Source organism: Giraffa tippelskirchi, chromosome 4 (assembly GCF_054371585.1).
Source record: "Giraffa tippelskirchi isolate mGirTip1 chromosome 4, T2T-mGirTip1v1.2.pri, whole genome shotgun sequence".
In the NCBI taxonomy this organism is placed as follows: domain Eukaryota; kingdom Metazoa; phylum Chordata; class Mammalia; order Artiodactyla; family Giraffidae; genus Giraffa; species Giraffa tippelskirchi.
The window spans coordinates 160,100,192-160,119,732 of NC_137278.1; the positions used below are offsets into that span (position 1 = coordinate 160,100,192).

At 39.8% G+C, this 19,541-nt stretch overlaps 1 long non-coding RNA gene and 1 other non-coding gene across 2 annotated transcripts in view; one reads left to right on the forward strand and one right to left on the reverse strand.

Annotated features, from left to right (window-relative positions):
• LOC145546965 (uncharacterized) overlaps positions 1-19,541 on the reverse strand; it is a 473,665-nt gene that overhangs the window by 290,689 nt on the left and 163,435 nt on the right. The gene's annotated exons all lie outside the window — the stretch shown is intronic.
• TRNAC-ACA (transfer RNA cysteine (anticodon ACA)) lies at positions 6,915-6,987 on the forward strand. Its single transcript has one exon. It is a non-coding gene; the product is annotated as a tRNA-Cys (tRNA).

The following is a 19,541-nucleotide window of genomic DNA, read 5'->3' on the forward strand; positions in this document are numbered from 1 at the left end:
CAGAAACTATAGGGTGGAACCAGCAGTCTGTGCTTTTTTTTTTTTTAAACAAGCCCTCTTGTGCCTTGTTCTGATGGCACAAGAATTTGAAAATTACTGGGTTCAAATAATCAGAAACACCCCAAAGGCTGAAGTCAATTAGCCTCCTCCCTTCCATTGACTGCACAGAGGAGGGCGGGGTGGACACAAGAACAAAATTAGCATACTCTCTTTTTTAACTTTGGCTGTGCTGGGTCTTTGTTGCAGTGTACAGCCTTTCTCTAGTTGTGGCACAAGGGCTCAGCTGTTTCGTGGCATGTGGGATCATAGTTTCCAGACCAGGGATTGAACCCGTGTCCCTGCATTGGAAGGCAGATTCTTAACCACTAGACCACCAGAAAAGTCCCAAAATTAATATACTTTAAAGAAAAGGAAGAGGAGTGAATGCTAGGAAAGAAGACATATATATGCTAACATTACTTGACTATTTACTACAAACCATTGGGTTAACAATTTTGCAAATGTTATGTAACAACCAATAAGACAGGCAGTATTTTTGCCCACGTCAACAAGTGGAAAAATTGAAGCACAGAGGGTCCACATGACTTGCCCAAGATCACAATACAACCAGTGACAGGGTTGGATTTTCATCAAGCTAGATTCCAGAGATTGCCTTCTAAACTAAACCATGTGTGAGCTTTTTTCTTTCTCTTTTAATTTAAGGTGTGGCCTTCATTTTTTTAATTAATTAATTAATTTTAATTAGAGGCTAATTAGTTTACAATACTGTGGTGGTTTTTGCCATACATTTACATGAATCAGCCATGGGTATACATGTGTTCCCCATCCTGAACTTCCCTCCCATCCCATCCCCCACCCATCCCATCCCTCAGGGTTATCCCAGTGCACCAGCCCTGAGCACCCTGTCTCATGCATCGAACCTGGACTGGCGATCTATTTCACATATGGTAATATACATGTTTCAATGCTATTCTCTCAAATCATCCCACCCTCACCTTCTCCACCAAATCCAAAAGTCTATTCTTTACATGTGTCTCTTTTCCTGTCTCGCATACAGGGTCATCGTTATCATCTTTCTAAATTCCATATATATGCGTTAATATACTGTATTGGTGTTTTTCTTTCTGACTTACTTCACTCTGTATAATAGGCTCCAGTTTCATCCACCTCATTAGAACTGATTCAAATGCATTCTTTTTAACAGCTGTGTAATATTCCATTGTGTATATGTACCACAGCTTCCTTATCCATTCGTCTGCTGATGGACATCTAGGTTGCTTCCATGTCCTGGCTATTGTAAACAGTGCTGCAATGAACATTGGGGTACATGTGTCTCTTTCAATTCTGGTTTCCTCAGTGTGTATGCCCAGCAGTGGGATTGCTGGGTCATATGGCAGTTCTTTCCAGTTTTTTAAGGAATCTTGTGTGGGCTTTTCTTTTCAAAGTTTCTCTACTTGCAAAATGGAGGACTAGCTCCAGATTGCTGGTAAGCCTCATGCTGCTGGGAGGAAGCCAGCTTCCTCAGTGACTTTGTACCCTGCCCCACTTTACAGATAAAGAAACAGATAAGGACGAGGTGAAGAGAAGCTAAAATACTTCCCTAAGTCAATGAGTCTGTCAGCACCACAACCAGAACTTGAAATCCACTTTTCTAAGAATAAGAAGTTTTATGATATCTGTTAAATGTACATCTGTCTTAGCATTTGGGGATATTTATTCCATTTTTTATTTCATTTAAGTTGTTGTTAAACCTGAAGTTTTAAGCAATTCAAGTATTAGCAGCTTCTTGACTGGAGTAGAAACTGCTGAAAAGATCCTAAATGAGCAGTTCACTTAGGGAGGAAAGGTCTTCTACTTCCTTCATAAACCCTCTGAAAAACTGCCGTCTGTGCTATGGTAGCAGCTGTTCCATTCTCATATTTGATTCCATGGGGAGTCAACTAACTTCGGGTTCCTTTTTTAAAAATTGGAAATCAATGTCAAATCCAGTGATGGAGAAGGCCAATGAAGCCCTTTTGTTCATATTCCCTAGCTACAGGGCACAGATACTCTTCCCTTCACCAGCATTGATCTGAGAGCAGACAATTGTCTGCAATTCTTATGTTGGCGTACCGAGATCCTTCAAGTACTCTGAGGCTGGCATAGGCTGGACTTGCTTTAGACTAGAAAAAGTGAAATCAATATTTCTTCTAAAAGTTGTACTTGGGGCAGTGTTCAGAAGCCTTCTTATTTCTGCTGCTTTGGTCAAAATGACTGAAAGATTCAGTATGAGACATACACTCTGTTCTCTGTAATTTGCTGCCTTAAATTTCTAAATTGAGCAAAAAGTGGGTAAAGAGTTAACACTATCAGTTAGGCTAAGAAAAGTCAGCAGAATGACTGCTTCTTTTCAAATTATCACCCTTTGTGATGCGGGTACGTAGTGTACTATTTGATCATTTTCTATTTTCATGGCACTATCTTTCACCTTTCTCCTTCTTTGAGGTAAATTGAAAGATGGGTTCCGATTCTCCACCTGTCCCTTGCCAAGGCCTCACGACGGCCTGATGTATTTCCTGCCCTTCATGTTGGTCTCGACTATGTGGCTTGCTTTCATCAGTGGCAGAGGAAGGGAGAGCCCAAAGCCTAGACACGAATTTTTCTGATGGCCATCTTGTTCCTCTGCTGTCACCATGAGAACTGGAGCTGGATGGCTCTGGGGAGGATGAGAGGCAGGTGGAACCCATCTAGTCTAGATCTTCAGTGAGAAGAAAGCCGCTGCAGCCGCTGCAGCCTGACAGGTGACACTCAGCTGAGACCAGCACATGAGCCAACCTCCACCTCATCTACTCATTCACGAGTCTACTGTTGTCGCTACTGAGATTTTATGCTGCACCGATGCAACGACAGTTAACTGGAACACTCTCTTTTATTTTCACTTTTTATTTTGTATTGGGGTATGGCCAATTGACAACGTTGTGATTGTTCCAGGTGAACAGCAAAGGGACTCTGCCATAAATATACATGTATCCATTCTCCCCTAAACTCCCCTCCCATCCAGGCTGCCACATAACATTGAGCAGAGTTCCCTGTGCTAAACAGGAGGTCCTTTTGGTTATCCATTTTAAAAATAGTAGTATGTACATGTCCAGAACGCTCTTTCAAAAGAAAATCAGATAATTCCATGCATAAATAAGCCTATGAGAAAGCATGATTGCTTTTGAAACACACATACAGAAAAGTCAGATTCATGAATTTTTCCCCTTTGGAAATGATCCATTCATTCTTTTGGTGCTACCTTCTTCCAAAAAAATTTGGGTAATGCTTTTAAGAATTGCTCTCTTAAGAAATCTATAGCAGACACACACAAAATCTATAGCACAGGTTTTGGACTGTCCTCAGTAACAGCAACCCCTCATACTTTGAAAAAAGTTTTTTTTTAAAAGCTAGAAGACATTAGAATATATTTTAATTTCTTCAGAATCAACCAGAATTATTTTAATGCTCAGACCAGAGAAAATAACATAAGTATAGTTTAGAAGATTAAAATAAAATGTTTTACTATCAAACTCACAACCATAACTCAATTGTCATCCTGGTGTATTCAATTTCTTTTTTCCTCAAATGTATATGTTTTTTAACGTGCTACAAAAGCTCTTTTCCAAAATGAGATGTGTTTCTTGTTACAAGTTTGTAATGTGAGACTTGAACTGAAAATAAATATCTGGTATCAACTGGAATCATTTATAAAATATCTCTGGCCATGAGTCTTATATATATATATATATATATGTATATGTATATATATATATACATATACATATATATATTTATGCTAATTGCAGCTTCTAGAATGTGTGCCAATGAAATTGCCATTCATATATCTCTCTGCTTCCTCTGAAATAAATCAAGAGTAAGAAGACAGTGGAAGGAAAATTCAAGAGTTAGAAGAATTAGAAGGTATGATCCAGAAGTGTAAAAACCAAGAACCTAAATGGGGGGCTTAACTAGACCTGTCAACACAAGGACATGGTGCATATTTGGTGAAACTTTGAGTGAAAGTATTTTCTACTTTAAGCCAATTCCAAAAAAAGCCTCTTGATGAAAGTGAAAAAGGAGAGTGAAAAAGTTGACTTAAAACTCAACACTCAGAAAACTAAGATCATGGCATCTGGTCCCATCATTTCATGGCAAATAGATGGGGAAACAATGGAAACAGTGACAGACTTTATTTTGGAGGGCTCCAAAATCACTGCAGATGGTGACTGCAGCCATGAAATTAAAAGACGCTTGCTCCTTGGAAGAAAAGCTATGACCAACCTAGACAGCATATTAAAAAGCAGAGATATTACTTTGCCAACAAAAGTTCGTCTAGTCAAAGCTATGGTTTTTCCAGTAGTCATGTATGGATGTGAAGGTTGGACTATAAAGAAAGCTGAGTGCCAAAGAATTGATGCTTTTGAACTGAGGTGTTGGAGAAGACCCTTGAGAGTCCCTTGGACTGCAAGGAGATCCAACCAGTCCATCCTAAGGGAGATCAGCCCTGAATATTCATTGGAAGGACTGATGCTGAAGCTGAAACTCCAATACTCTGCCCACCTGATGCAAAGAACTGACTCACTGGAAGAGACCCTGATGCTTGGAAAGATTGAAGACAGGAGGAGAAGGAGACAACAGAGGATGAGATGGTTGGATGGTATCACCGACTCAATGGACATGAGTTTGAGTAAACTCCGGGAGTTGGGATGGACAGGGAAGCATGGCGTGCTTCAGTCCATGGGGTCGCAAAGAGTCGGACACAACTGAGTGACTGAACTGAACTGATCTGGCTCTCAGGCTTCAGTCTATCAAAAGCATTATATTCCTTCACAAAGCAATATTCCAGCTTGGTGAAAACTTTTAGTGTTAGTAAAAATCTACAATTTGGGGTCCAAGTTCTGACACATTTATTTATTGCCATCACACTGTGGTTCTTCCAGGCCATGGCCATATTTTTGTGCAGACAGTCCCCAGTTCTTTGCCTCCAATTCCAAGGAATGACACTAATGCCCAAAGATGAATCATAATCAACAAATATGACAAGCCATATTTCACAAATATCTTTATCTAGCACCCAGTGGAACATCTTATGGAAATGAACTTGTGATAAACCTTTATGTATAACTGAATGTTATCTTGTCAGTTTCTTTAACAATTTATCCTAATCTTTACACAGAGTTATAATTATGGTATTCCTACAAACTTTTTTCCTTTCTTTAACATACCATTTGTTTGTAAGCATATAACTGCATATATGTAACTGCTCAATATTTCACAATTAACTACATCACATTTATTTAGTCATAGTCTTACAATATTTAGTTTTTGTTTTTTTTAATAAATAATACAGAAAGTAACATACCAGTGCATATAAATTTCCCCTTTTATACTAATTTCTTGTGAAAGATTCCTAGATATGGAACTATTAGGTCAACAGTTGTGAACATTTTTAGGGCCCTTTGTACATAGTGAGAGGCTTCCCAGGTAGGCTCAGTGGTAAAGAATCTGCCTGCCAATGCAAGAGATGCAGGAGACTTGGGTTCTATCCCTGGGTCAGGAAGACTCCCCAGAGGATGAAATGGCAACCCACTCCAGTATTCTTGCCTGAAAAATTCCCTGGACAGAGGAGCCTGGCTGGCTACAGTCCATGGGGTCACAAAGAGTCAGACATGACTTAAGCAACTGAGCTTGCACACATATAGTGAAATGCTGTTTTCTAGAAGGTTATGCCATTTTCACTGGAGTGAAGAACACCAATTTCACCAGTGCTGCAAGTATTAGATATTATCATTTAAAAATCATTTTGCTGATCTAATAGTCAGGCAAGTTACCCCTTTACATTTTCAAAACAGTGTTTATTTGATTATAGGCAGATAGACTATTTTCCATGTTTATTTGTAGTTTTATATCATGTTTATTTTCTAGTAATCTTTTTATGGTTTTTTTCTGGTTTTATATTTAGTAAAGAAAGGATACCAGCTAAAGGATCAGTGATTTGCTGGGGGTTAGGAGATGAGTGGGTAGGCAGACTCAAAATAAAGAGATTATAAAGAATCATCTTTACCAATCAATACATCAAAGATGTTCCCATTTCCAAGATGTTCTTTGAAAACTGTAGCTTAAGGGATAATAGGGGAAATTGTGTTAAATGCATAGAATATACTAGACCTAATTGACAACTTGAAATAAACAATGTATTTGGAGTAAACAATAACAGCAACATAAGACTTTTTGAACCAGTCAAAAATGACAGTGTGGTGCAAATGAACAAAAAGTAAAAGTTGTGACTAAACTTGGTGTCTGTACTAAGAACCTGCCTGGGGGCACCCAGCACATCAATACTCAGGAGAACCTGGGCCTTGCAAGGTTAAACTCGGTCTATATTTGGGAACAATGACATTTAATGGTGTCCTTAGACACACAAACCAGATATGACCCCTGTTGAGGACAATGACAAGATGGGTATATAGTAGAGTGGTTAAGGGATGAAGATTTGCTCTTGATCTCTATGATCTTCTAGCTGCATGACCTTGAAAACATGACTCCCCCTCTCTAACCCTCCATTCCACATATGAGACTTGACTAACTACACTTCTCTCCAAAGGCTATTAGAATTCAATACAACAGCACTTGGAAACTGCTTAGCTCAGTGCCCAGCCCATATTTAACTCTCAGCAAATCTGATTTCTGAGCAATTATTGTTAATTGCCCGTAAAAGAAATGTCTACACGAATGATATTTTAGACCCCTTTAATACACTAAATGAGACAAAGAATAGGGAGTTACAGTCACGTTTGCCAGGTTTGGACTTGAACATTTGATTTGGCCAGCTTGCCTGGCCCGCATGTCATGCATCCAGCACTCAAAAAGAGCACATCTATGCCAATTTGAGGACTTCCCTGGTGGCTCAGATGGTAAAGCATCTGCCTACAATGCAGGAGGACCCAGGTTCAACCCCTGGGTCGGGAAGATCCTCTGGAGAAGGAAATGGCAACCCACTCCAGTACTCTTGCCTGGAGAATGCCATGGACAGAGGAGCGTGGTAGGCTACAGTCCATGGGGTCGCAAAGAGTCGGACACGACTGAGCAACTTCACTCACTCATCCATGGCAATTTGAGATTATTCCCAGCCTGTTGTGAATTTTACAACAATGAGAGTTATAGTTTAGCATTAATCTACCAATGTGAATTTAATAATAATGCAACTAATGTAGCTATTACATATAATATTATTATAGAGATCTCTTCAAGAAAATTAGAGATATGAAGGGAACATTTCATGCAAAGATGGCCATAATAAAGGAAAGAAATGGTATGGATCTAAAGAAGCAGAAGATATTAAGAAGAGGTGGCAAACAGCAATCAGAGCTGAAAAAGAAATAAAAGGAATACAGATAGGAAAAGAAGAAGTAAAACTCTCACTGTTTGCAGATGACATGATCCTCTACATAGAAAACCCTAAAGATTCTACCAGAAAATTACTAGAGCTAATCAATCAATATAGTAAAGTTGCAGGATATAAAATTAACACACAGAAATCCCTTGCATTTCTATACACCAATAATGAGAAAACAGAAAGACAAATTAAGGAAACAATACCATTCACCATTGCAACAAAAAGAATAAAATACTTAGGAATATATCTACTTAAAGAAACAAAAAACTTATATATAGAAAACTACAAAACACTGATGAAAGAAATCAAAGAGGACACAAACAGATGGAGAAATATACCATGTTCATGGATTGGAAGAATTAATATAGTGAAAATGAGTATACTATCCAAAGCAATCTATAGATTCAATGCAATTCCTATCAAGCTACCAATGGTATTTTTCACAGAACTAGGACAAATCATTTCACAATTTGTATGGAAATATAAAAAAACCTCGAATAGCCAAAGCAATCTTGAGAAAGAAGAATGGAACTGGAGGAATCAACCTGCCGGACTTCAGGCTCTACTACAAAGCCACAGTCATCAAGACAGTATGGTACTGGCACAAGGACAGAAGTATAGATCAATGGAACAAAACAGAAAGCCCAGAGATAAATCCACGCACCTATGGACACCTTATCTTCGACAAAGGAGGCAAGAATATACAATGGAGAAAAGACAATCTCTTTAACAAGTGGTGCTGGGAAAACTGGTCAACCACTTGTAAAAGAATGAAACTAGAACACTTCCTAACACCATGCACAAAAATAAACTCAAAATGGATTAAAGATCTAAACGTAAGACCAGAAACTATAAAACTCCTAGAGGAAAACATAGGCAAAACTCTCTCTGACATAAACCACAGCAGGATCCTCTATGACCCACCTCCCAGAATATTGGAAATAAAAGTAAAAATAAACAAATGGGACCTAATTAAAATTAAAAGCTTTTGCACAACAAAGGAAACTATAAGCAAGGTGAAAAGACAGCCTTCAGAATGGGAGAAAATAATAGCAAACGAAGCAACAGACAAACAATTAATCTCAAAAATATACAAGCAACTTCTGCAGCTGAATTCCAGAAAAATAAACGACCCAATCAAAAAATGGGCCAAAGAACCAATCAGACATTTCTCCAAAGAAGACATACAGATGGCTAACAAACACATGAAAAGATGCTCAACATCACTCATTATTAGAGAAATGCAAATCAAAACCACAATGAAGTACCATTTCACATCAGTCAGAATGGCTGCTATCCAAAAGTCTACAAGCAATAAATGCTGGAGAGCGTGTGGAGAAAAGGGAACCCTCTTACATTGTTGGTGGGAATGCAAACTAATACAGCCACTATGGAGAACAGTGTGGAGATTCCTTAAAAAACTGAGAATAGAACTGTCATACGACCCAGCAATCCCACTGCTGGGCATACACACCGAGGAAACCAGAATTGAAAGAGACACGTGTACCCCAGTGTTCATCGCAGCACTGTTTACAATAGCCAGGGCATGGAAGCAACCTAGATGTCCATCAGCAGACGAATGGATAAGGAAGCTGTGGTACATATACACAATGGAATATTACTCAGCCATTAAAAAGAATACATTTGAATCAGTTCTATTGAGATGGATGAAACTGGAGCCCATTATACAGAGTGAAGTAAGCCAGAAAGAAAAACACCAATACAGTATACTAATGCATATATATGGAATTTGAAAGATGGTAACGATAACCCTATATGCGAGACAGAATAAGAGACACAGATGCATAGAACAGTCTTATGGACTCTGAGGGAGAAGGTGAGGGTGGGACGGTCTGAGAGAATAGCATTGAAACATGTATATTATCATTTGTGAAACAGAACACCATTCCAGGTTCGATGCATGAGACAAATGCTCAGGGCTGGGGCAATGGGATGATCCAGAGGGATGGGATGGGGAGGGAGGTGGGAGGGGGGTTCAGGATGGGGAACACATGTAAACCCATGGCTGATTCATGTCAATGTATGGCAAAAACCGCTACAATATTGTAAAGTAATTAGCCCCCAACTAAAATAAATAAATTTATTAAAAAAAAAAAAAAAAGAAGAAGAAGAGGTGATAAGAATACACAGAAGAACCATATAAAAATGATCTTAATGACCCAGATAACCACAATGGTGTGATCACTCTAGAGCCTGACATCCTGGAATGTGAAGTTAAATGGGCCTTAGGAACCATCACTACAAACGAAGCTAGTGGAAGTGATGGAATTCTAGCTGAGTTATTTCAAATCCTAAAAGATGATGCTGTGAAGGTGCTGCATACAACATGCCAGCAAATTTGGAAAATTCAGCAGTGGCCACAAGACTGAAAAAGGCCAGTTTTCATTCCAATCCCAAAGAAGGTCATTGCTAAAGAATGTTCAAGTTGCCACACAATTGCACTCATTTCACATCCTAGTAAGGTCATGCTCAAAATCCTCCAAGCTAGGCTTCAAGAGTTCATGAACTGAGAAATTCCAGATATACAAGCTGGATTTTAAAAAGGCAGACGAACCAGAGATCAAATTGCCAACATTCACTGGATAATAGAAAAAGCAAGAGAATTCCAGAAAAATATCTACTGCTATTAACTACCCTAAAGCCTTTGACTGTGTGTATCACAACAAACTGTGGAAAATTCTTAAAGAGATGGGAATACCAGACCACCTTACCTTCCTCCTGAGAAATCTGCATGCAAGTCAAGAAGCAACAGTTACAACTGGACATGGGACAATGGACTGGTTCAAAATTGGGAAAGGAGTACATCCAGGCTGTATATTGTCACCCTGCCTATTTAACTTATGTGCAGAGTACATCATGAGAAACCCTGGGCTAGTTGAAGCACAAGCTGGAATCAAAATTGCCAGAAGAAATATCAATAACCTCAGATACGCAGATGAAACCATCCTTATGGCAGAAAGTGAAAAGGAACTAAAGAGCCTCTTGATGAAAGTGAAAAGGAGAGTGAAAAAGCTGACTTAAAACTCAACATTTAAAAAACTAAGATCATGGCATCTAGTCCCATCACTTCATAGCAAATAGACAGGGAAACAATGGAAACAGTGACAGACTTTATTCTCTTGGACTCCAAAAATCACCGGGGCTTCCCTGGCAGCTCAGACAGTAAAGAATCTGCCTGCAATGCAGGAAACCCAGGTTTGATCCCTGGGTTGGGAAGACCCCCCTGGAGATGGGAACAGCAACCCACTACAGTATTCTTGTCTGGAGAATTTACAGAGGAGGCTGGCAGGCTATAGTCCATGGGGTCGCAAAGAGTTGGACATGACTGAATGACTAACACATCCAAAATGACTGCAGATGGTGACTGCAGCCTTGAAATTAAAAGATGCTTGCTCCTTGGAAGAAAAGCTATGACCAACCTAGACAGCATATTAAAAAGCAGATGTGTTACTTTGCCAACAAAAGTCCATCTAGTCAAAGCTACGGTTTTTCCAGTAATCGTGTATGGATGTAAGAGTTGAACCACAAAGAAAGCTGAGTGCCGAAGAACTGTTGCTTTTGAACTGTGGTATTGGAGAAGACCCCTGAGAGTCGCTTGCACTCCAAGGAGATCCAACCAGTCAATCCTAAAGGAAATCAGCCCTGAATATTTGTTGGAAGGACTTATGCTGAAGCTGAAGCTCCAATCCTTTGGCCATCTGATGCGAAGAAGTGACTCATTGGAAAAGACCCTGATGCTGGGAAAGATTGAAGGCAGGAGAAGAGGATGACAGTGGATGGCATCACTGACTCGATGGACATGAGTTTGAGCAAGCTCCAGGAGTTGGTGATGGACAGGGAAGCCTGGCATGCTGCAGTCCATGGGGTTGGAAAGAGTAGGACATGACTGAGCAACTGAACAGAACTGAATATGCTGTTACTGCTGCTACTGCTGCTGCTGCTGCTAAGTCGCTTCAGTCGTGTCCAACTCTGTGCGACCCCATAGACGGCAGCCCACCAGGCTCCGCCGTCCCTGGGATTCTCCAGGCAAGAACACTGGAGTGGGTTGCCATTTCCTTCTCCAATGCATGAAAGTGAAAAGTGAAAGTGAAGTCACTCAGTGTCAGACTCCTAGCGACCCCATGGACTGCAGCCTACCAGGCTCCTCCGTCCATGGGATTTTCCAGGCAAGAGTACTGGAGTGGGTTGCCAATGCCTTCTCCCCAAACCAATTCTAAGCACTAAAAAATAGCCATATGGCTGAGGTTAATTTTCTAAAGTCAAACAAGCTCCTCCTACCCCCCTAAAACAGCAATGGGACAGCTGCCCCATTATATTTGTTTTTTTCCTACAAAAATCAGTTTACCACCTGCTGGAATCCCAGCCCAGGAACCAGCCTGTGAAAGTAGGTGGCTCATAACCCTGTTTTATGATGACAATTGGTGTCCTCTTGTCTCTTCCAGAAGGGTCAGTCTCAAGGTATATATACCTTGAGACTGAACTGAATATAGTTATTAATAAAAATCTTGATTTTCTGCTATGTGATATTGTGCAGAGCCCTGAATTATATGCTACAGTCACACTGTAAGAGGAATACAATTATTATTCTAATGTGGAAGAATGAATAAAGGATTCTTTTAACCAGCTGGCATCACAGGACTTCTTTTGGAGGGGACTGCCTTGTGTAATGGCCACTCTCCTAAAAGATAGATAGTATACATCCTTTTCCCTGTTTTCTTATTTCTCTTTTTCCTCCTTTATGCTGCCTGAAGCTTGGCGTGATGGCTGGGATTCCATTTGGGGCCATGAGGATAAGGAACCCTAGAAAGAGTAGAGGGAAAACCTGGAAGCGGCCTGAATCTGAGGTGTTAGTGACAGCATGCCCGCTCTTTATTGTCCATCACTGGACGATGAATTGGGAAAGAAAAAATAATTTCAGTTTTTTGAGCTAATAGTTTCAAGTCTCTAATTCTAACTGCTAAGAGAGGGCATTGGACTTTATCCAGAAGCCAAACTTATTTAGGGCCAAAAAATAGTATAACCTCAGCTATCTGGGTCACAACTATTTTAAAGATAGGGAAACAGAGGGTCAAAGAAATTAAGTGCCCTGCCCAAAGCTATACACATGGCGTAACTAAATTTGGGACAAGGTTTACCTGGCTTAAACCCTGTATTCTAACATTTCTTCTTTTCTAATTTCTCTCTTGGAGCTGACACTAACACTGCTTTCTGAACATTGCACTTACCTCCCTTCTCAGCAAAAATCTGCATTCTCACTCTTCGCTCCCTCCAGTGGGGGTCAGCCTCCAGGCCCCACAAGAAAACTGACACTTTCTCCATTCCAGTTGACACTAGACCTCAGGGTAAATACATATGACCAGTATCCCTACAAAAGCACTCCAGTAACAAGGAACTGGAAATTAATTCAGCCATATTTCCCTTAAGACTTTTCATTAAAATTAGGCACAAATGCATTTTTTTTCAAGTTGAGTCACAGTGAGATTCAAGAAGAATTTCTAAAAATATGAGGATAATACATTCAAATCAGTTATTATTAAAGAAAGCTAGAGGTGTTTAGGGTATGTCCTTCAACCTCCTGAGATTGATATCAGGGAAAAACATGCCCTTTCAAAAAACATTCTAGAATGCCACTGTGAGAGAGAAAATGCTAAGCTGGCCTGACCCTTTGAGCATTTCTTTGGATCAAGTCTAATAAATTCATTCTTAAAATAATTTTTTTCTATTATGAAAGTAGTTTCTGTTCATTATGGAATAATTAAAATAAAGAAAGATTTATATCTCAAAAAGAACCACTGTCACCCCACCCTTGAAGTATTGTTACAAAACTCCTCATCAAGCTCTCCTGGGTTGGGACACATAGTTTTTCAAGGTGGGAGCCCTTTGCCTGGCAAAGCAATAAAGCTATCCTTTTCTACTTCAAAAAGAAAAAAAAGAATCATTGTTAACATTTTGGAGTTTTCAATTTGCAGTCTCTTTGCTTCATAAATATTTTAAACTTTTGCAATCATATGGCAAACAAAAGCTTACAGAGTGATTGTTAATAGCAACTATTTTTATTTTTCAAGTTATAATACAAATTGCAAAATATTTGAAAAAATAGAAGTATGAAAATATAAAATCACCCAGAACATCTATGTCCAACGAAAACTAATGAAAAACATTTTAGTGTTTGTCCCCACAGCCTTCCCACTCTATACATTTTACATTATTCAAAACAAATTGTAAAAGTCATACTTAAAGTAAATTCAACACAAAAACATCCAGATAATATATAGACACTTCAAAGAGTCTTTCCCTTGGAAACTTAATGTCTAAGGTCATTAATTTGAATTTTAAAGAAATAGGGCATTGTCTCTCAAGTTCCTTGCCAAAGAAAATGGCTAATAAATTGCTCTCTGTAACTCTGATTTTGTGGAAGGGAAAGAATATAATTTATTTAGTAATTTTTCTGGCACAGTATCCCCAACATGTAAATAGTTTTGTCATTCGTAGTAAGTGTTTGCAGAACAACACCAATTATTTCAAGTGGTTTTCAAACATGGCAGCAACGCCCATCTGAATTATGGTGGGAAGAATGCACCTCAGAAAAACACATTTCCTAGTACTATAAAAAGAGCCAAAACAAACAATAAAGAACAGAGAGACCCACTGTCTTAGTCAGTGCAGGGTCCTATGACAAAATATTACAGACTGAGTGGCTTCAACATTTCTTGCTCACAATACTGGAGGTTGGCTGTCCAAGATCAAGGCCCCAGCAGGGTCAGTGTCTGCTGAGGGCCTATTTCCTGGTTCATAGATGGCTGTCTTTTCATGATGAGAGGGGAAAGAGCTCTCTGGGGCTTCCTTTATAAGGGCACTAATACCATTCATGAAGTCTCCAACCTCATGACCTACTCACCTCCCTTAATCAGACCACCACTCCCTTAGTACCATCCCATTTGGCATTAGGTTACAACATATGAACTTGGCTGGGGGGACACATTAATCTGTTCGTTTCAGTTCAGTCACTCAATCATATCCGACTCTTTGCAACCCCATGGACTGAGTACACCAGGCTTCCCTGTCCATCAGCAACTCCTGGAGCCAGTCAAACTCATGTCCATTGCATCAGTTATGCCATCTAACCATCTCATCCTCTGTCGTCTCCTTCTCCTCCTGCCTTCAGTCTTTCCCAGCATCAGGGTCATTTAGTCTGTAGCACCCACTTTCTCCCTTTTCATCTTTCCTCCTCATGCTGTCCACCAGTAACCTGCTGTCTTTGTTTCACAAAAGACATAGCTTTTCTTTTCTTTGGAGGTTCTCAGTTATCTGTTTTATATATGTGTATATAAATACTTTGGCCACCTGATGCGAAGAACTGACTCATTGGAAAAGACCCTGATGCTGGGAAAGATTGAAGGCAGAAGCAGAAGTGGGCAACAGAGGATGAGATGGTTGGGTGGACATGAACTTGGGCAAACTCCATGAGATGGTAAGGGACAGGGAGGCCTGGCGGGCTGCAGTACATGGGGTCACAGAGTCAGACACAACTTGGTAACTGAACAACAAGTGTGTGTTAAGTCGCTTCAGTTGTGTCCGACTCTTTGCAACCCTATGGTTGTAGCCCACCATGCTCCTCTGTCTGTGGGATTATCCAGGCAAGAATACTGGAGTGGATTGCCATGCCCTCCTCCAGGGGATCTTCCCAACCTGGGAACTGAACCCGCATCTCTTATGTCTCCTGCATTGGCAGACAGGTTCTTTACCACTAGCGCCACAGTGCAGTGTATATATGTCAATTCCAATTCACCCCACCTCCCCTTTCCCTGCTTGATGTTCATATGTTTGTTTTCCACATCTGTGTCTCTATTTCTGCCTTGCATAATAGTTTAATCTGTACCATTTTTCTAGATTCCACATATATGTGCTAATACACGATATTCGTTTTTCTCTTTCTGACTTAACTTCACTCTGTATGACAGTCCCTGGGTCCATCCACATCTCTGCAGATGGCACAATATCATTTCTTTTTAATGCTGAGCAATATTCCATTGTGTATATGTACCATAATCTTCTTTACACTTTTCTCTGTTGATGGGCATTTCAGTTGTTTCCATGTCCTGGCTATTGTAAATAGTGCTGCAAGGGCTTGTGTATCTTTTGGAATTATTAATTTCTCTGACTAGATGCCCAGGAGTGGGACTGCTGGGTCGTATCATGGTTCTATTTTTAGTTTTTCAATGAACCTCCATGCTGGTCTCCATAGTGACTGTATCAATTTACATTCTCACCAACAGTGTAAGTATTAATCTCCAAAATATACAAACAGCTCATGCAGCTCAATATAAAAAAAAAAAAGCTCAATCAAAAAATGAGCAGAAGACCTAAACAGACATTTCTCCAAAGAAGACATACAGATGGCCAAGAGGCACATGAGATGAGGCTTAACATCACTAATAATTAGAGAAATGCAAATCAAAACCACAATGCAGGATCACCTCACACTGGTCAGAATGGCCATTATCAAAAGAATCTACAAACAATAAATGCTGGAGAGGGTGTAGAGACAAAGGACATGGCTTGTTGCTACATCTGTGTTTGTTCCTGCTGGTGTCTCACCCCCACAGTTTTATAGAGACTGCCACCTCTGAATAGATGAAGATAGAAGAGGCTGTAACTCATACTGTGAATATATATAGAAATGCAACTGAAACCGTGGCACAAGGATCCTCAGAGTTCCACAACTCTGAAATTACATCTGTAATGAGATGCAAAAAAAGCCACTTCTTGCCCTGTACAGTCACCAATTACTATTATAACAGATATAAAACCCTACATCACAGCCTCAGAGCTGCATTGTGTTTAAAGAAGCAAAGCCCAGGAGTTTCTAAGCTTCACCTTTGCCTCCTTCAAATATTAAAAGATAGTCACAGGAACTAATTAAAACTCCCAGGAGTGAGTACCTTGTTCCACTTTCCCAAAAGATGACTCTCTTTCTCATCTTTATCACCATTCCTACCAACCTGCTGCCTCAGTGGACTCTCTCCTCCTTGGCATCAAGAAACAAGCTGTTGGGATGACCAACAGGCACGAAAAGATGCTCAACATCACAAACTATTAGAAAAATGTAAATCAAAACTCCAACGAGGTACAACCTCACAGAATGGCCATCATTAAAAAAGCCACAAATAACAAATGCTAAAGAGGGTTTGGAGAAAAGGGAACACGTCTACTCTGTTAGTGAAAACGTAAATTGGTGCAGCCACTAAGGAAATAAGCATGGAGGTTCCTCAAAAACCTAAAAACAGAGCTGCTGCATAAGATCCAGCATTTCACTCTTGAGAATATATCCAGACAAAACTATAATTCATAAAGATACTCGTGCCCTTATGTTCATAGCACCACTATTTACACAGACGAGACACAGAAACAGTCTATGTCAGATGAATGGATAAAGATGTGGTATATATCAGTATGCTTCCCTGGTGGCACAGTGGTAAACAATCCACCTGCCAATGCACAACACACAGGACAGATAGGTTCAATCCCTAGGTCAGGAAGATCCCCTGGAGAAGGAAATGGCAACCCACTCCAGTATTCTTGATTGGGGAATCCTATGGACAGAGGAGCCTGGTGTGCTACAGTCCATGGGTTGCGAAAGAGTCAGACATGACTTAGCGACTAAACAACAACAACATATCAATACATACAATGGAATACTACTTAGCCATTTTAAAAAAGATGAAATAATGCCATTTGCAGAAACACGGATGGACATAAACATTATCATACTAAGTGAAGTATCGATAAGTCAGAAAAATAAATACAATGTAATATCACTCATATGTGGAATCTAAAATATGACACAAATGACCTTATCTATGAAACAGAAATAGACTCAGGCATAGAGACGAGATTTGTGGTTACCAAGGGGACGGGGGACGGAAGGGGAATGGATTGGAAGTTTGGGGTTAGCAGATGAACACTCATATATAGAATGGATAAACAGCAAGGTCCTACTGTATACTGCAGGAAACTATATTCAGTATCCTGTGATAAACCATAATAGAAAAGAATATGAAAAAGAATGTATTTAAAGGCATAATTCAACACTTTGCTGCACAGCAGAAATTAACATATTGTAAATCAACTATATTTGAATAAAGTAAATTAAAAAAAAAGAAACAAGCTGCTGGCATTTCTGTCTCCCACTAAACCCCAGGGAAGTAGTCATTTTTCTAGGCTTCTGTTCTTCTCTTGAGAATACCTAGAGTTTCTCATCTTTTTTTGGAAGAAAAAGGGGAGGAAAGTCAAGAGAGCAAGTGAAATAAACTGTGGTTTTCACATCATTGTCCAATATGGCCCAGGACTAAGTGTCCTAGCAAGAATGAGATGTTGCCAGTGTATAGAGAGGAAACCAGTGAGACTGGATCTCAAAGTATCAACCACTCCAGGGACATAGTAGAGTACAAAGCTTGCTTCTAAAATATGTACCTCCGTCTCAAGTTTCAAAACTCATACACAAGTGTCTGGATTGGGGGACAACAGCGAAAAGCTTATTACACGTGCACAGTTCATGCAGAGGGCATGTGAGGACATCTATCATACCGGACACGTAGCACCAGCCCTCCACGCCTCCACCTCCTCCTCGGCTGCCACCGGCCACCACCTTCCCCTCCTCCAGCACCACCTAGGTGCAAGTTACAATCTCTTCTCTTTTTAAAGAAATCTTCAAAATATGAAAAGCATGGAGAATAAAAGTCCCAGTGAAAATAGATCATTGTTAGCATATTGTCATGTGTTTTAGAGTCTTTTTATTATTTTTTTTATGCTGAGTTGGTAAGATATTCACATGGCTTCAAAATACAAAAGGTAAGAGAATATGTATCTCCTATCCACTGTTGCCCAGATATCCAGTTCTCTGCCCCTGGAGGCTACTACACTTTGAATATTTTTTAAATGCAAAAATTAAAACATTATAGATACAGCTGAAGTCTCCTTTTCTGCATTCTCCTTCAATGCTCCCTAGAGGCAACCATTGTCATGAATTTGACACATCCTTCTAACACCTTTTTATGGTTTTTCATACATATGCATGCATTTGTGAACCACAGAGAGTTTTGCACTGTGTGCTTTTTGTAATTCACATCATGACATCATATCTTCAAGCACTATCCTATGTTGCCAGTTCATTCCTTTTAACTGATATATGATATTCTAGTATATGACTATACCATGTTTTATTCATCCATTTTCCTGTTGATAGATAGGAAACTCTTTCCCCACTTTTCAGGATTATAAATAATGCTACCAAATAACATGTAAGGCCATTTCTCCCCCAGATGAATCTGTAAATCCAAAATAATCAAGTCAAAATCGAAGAGAATATTTTATGAAAACTGGTAAACTAATTCTAAAGTTCATCTGGAAGAAAAGAGGAATGGGCAAATATTTCTTGAAAAAGAGACAAAGAAAATTGCCCTTTAGTTTTATATCTGCTTTTTCTTTCATTGTGTATATCATGTACAGGAGAGGGAGGATCAGCTAGATGCTTCCAAAAAGAAAAGGGGATTCTCCTTTCCCTGGACGTTGTTCTCTCTAGAAGGGACGCTGGAAATGGTACAGCCATCTAGCTACCAGTCTAAGTGCGAAAACAACACAGCATAGCTTAAAGGGGAAGAATCAAGAGAAATTAAACCACACCTTGAAATAACCCAGTTGGGACCAGCCCTACCTCTGCATTTGTTATTTAGATAATGTCTTCAGTTGTGTGTGTGTGTGTGTGTGTGTGTGTGTGTGTGTGTGTGTGCATGCACACATGCTCAGTCACTCAGTAGTGTCTGACCCTTTGCATGGACTGTAGCCTGCCAGGCTCCTCTGCCCATGGATTTTTCCAGGAAAGAATACTGGGGCAAGTTGCCTTTTCTACACCAGGGGATCTACCTAGCCCAGGGATTGAACCCGCATCTCTTGCATCTCCTGCATTGACAGGCAGATTCTTGTATACCCTTTTAAAGGAGCAGAAGAGGGGAGGATTATTCTATTTGTAGCCAAAAGTGTCACAACTGGTACTTCTTAAAACATCGTTCAATTTAATCAATCCTGGACTGTTGGAGTTTTTAAAGTG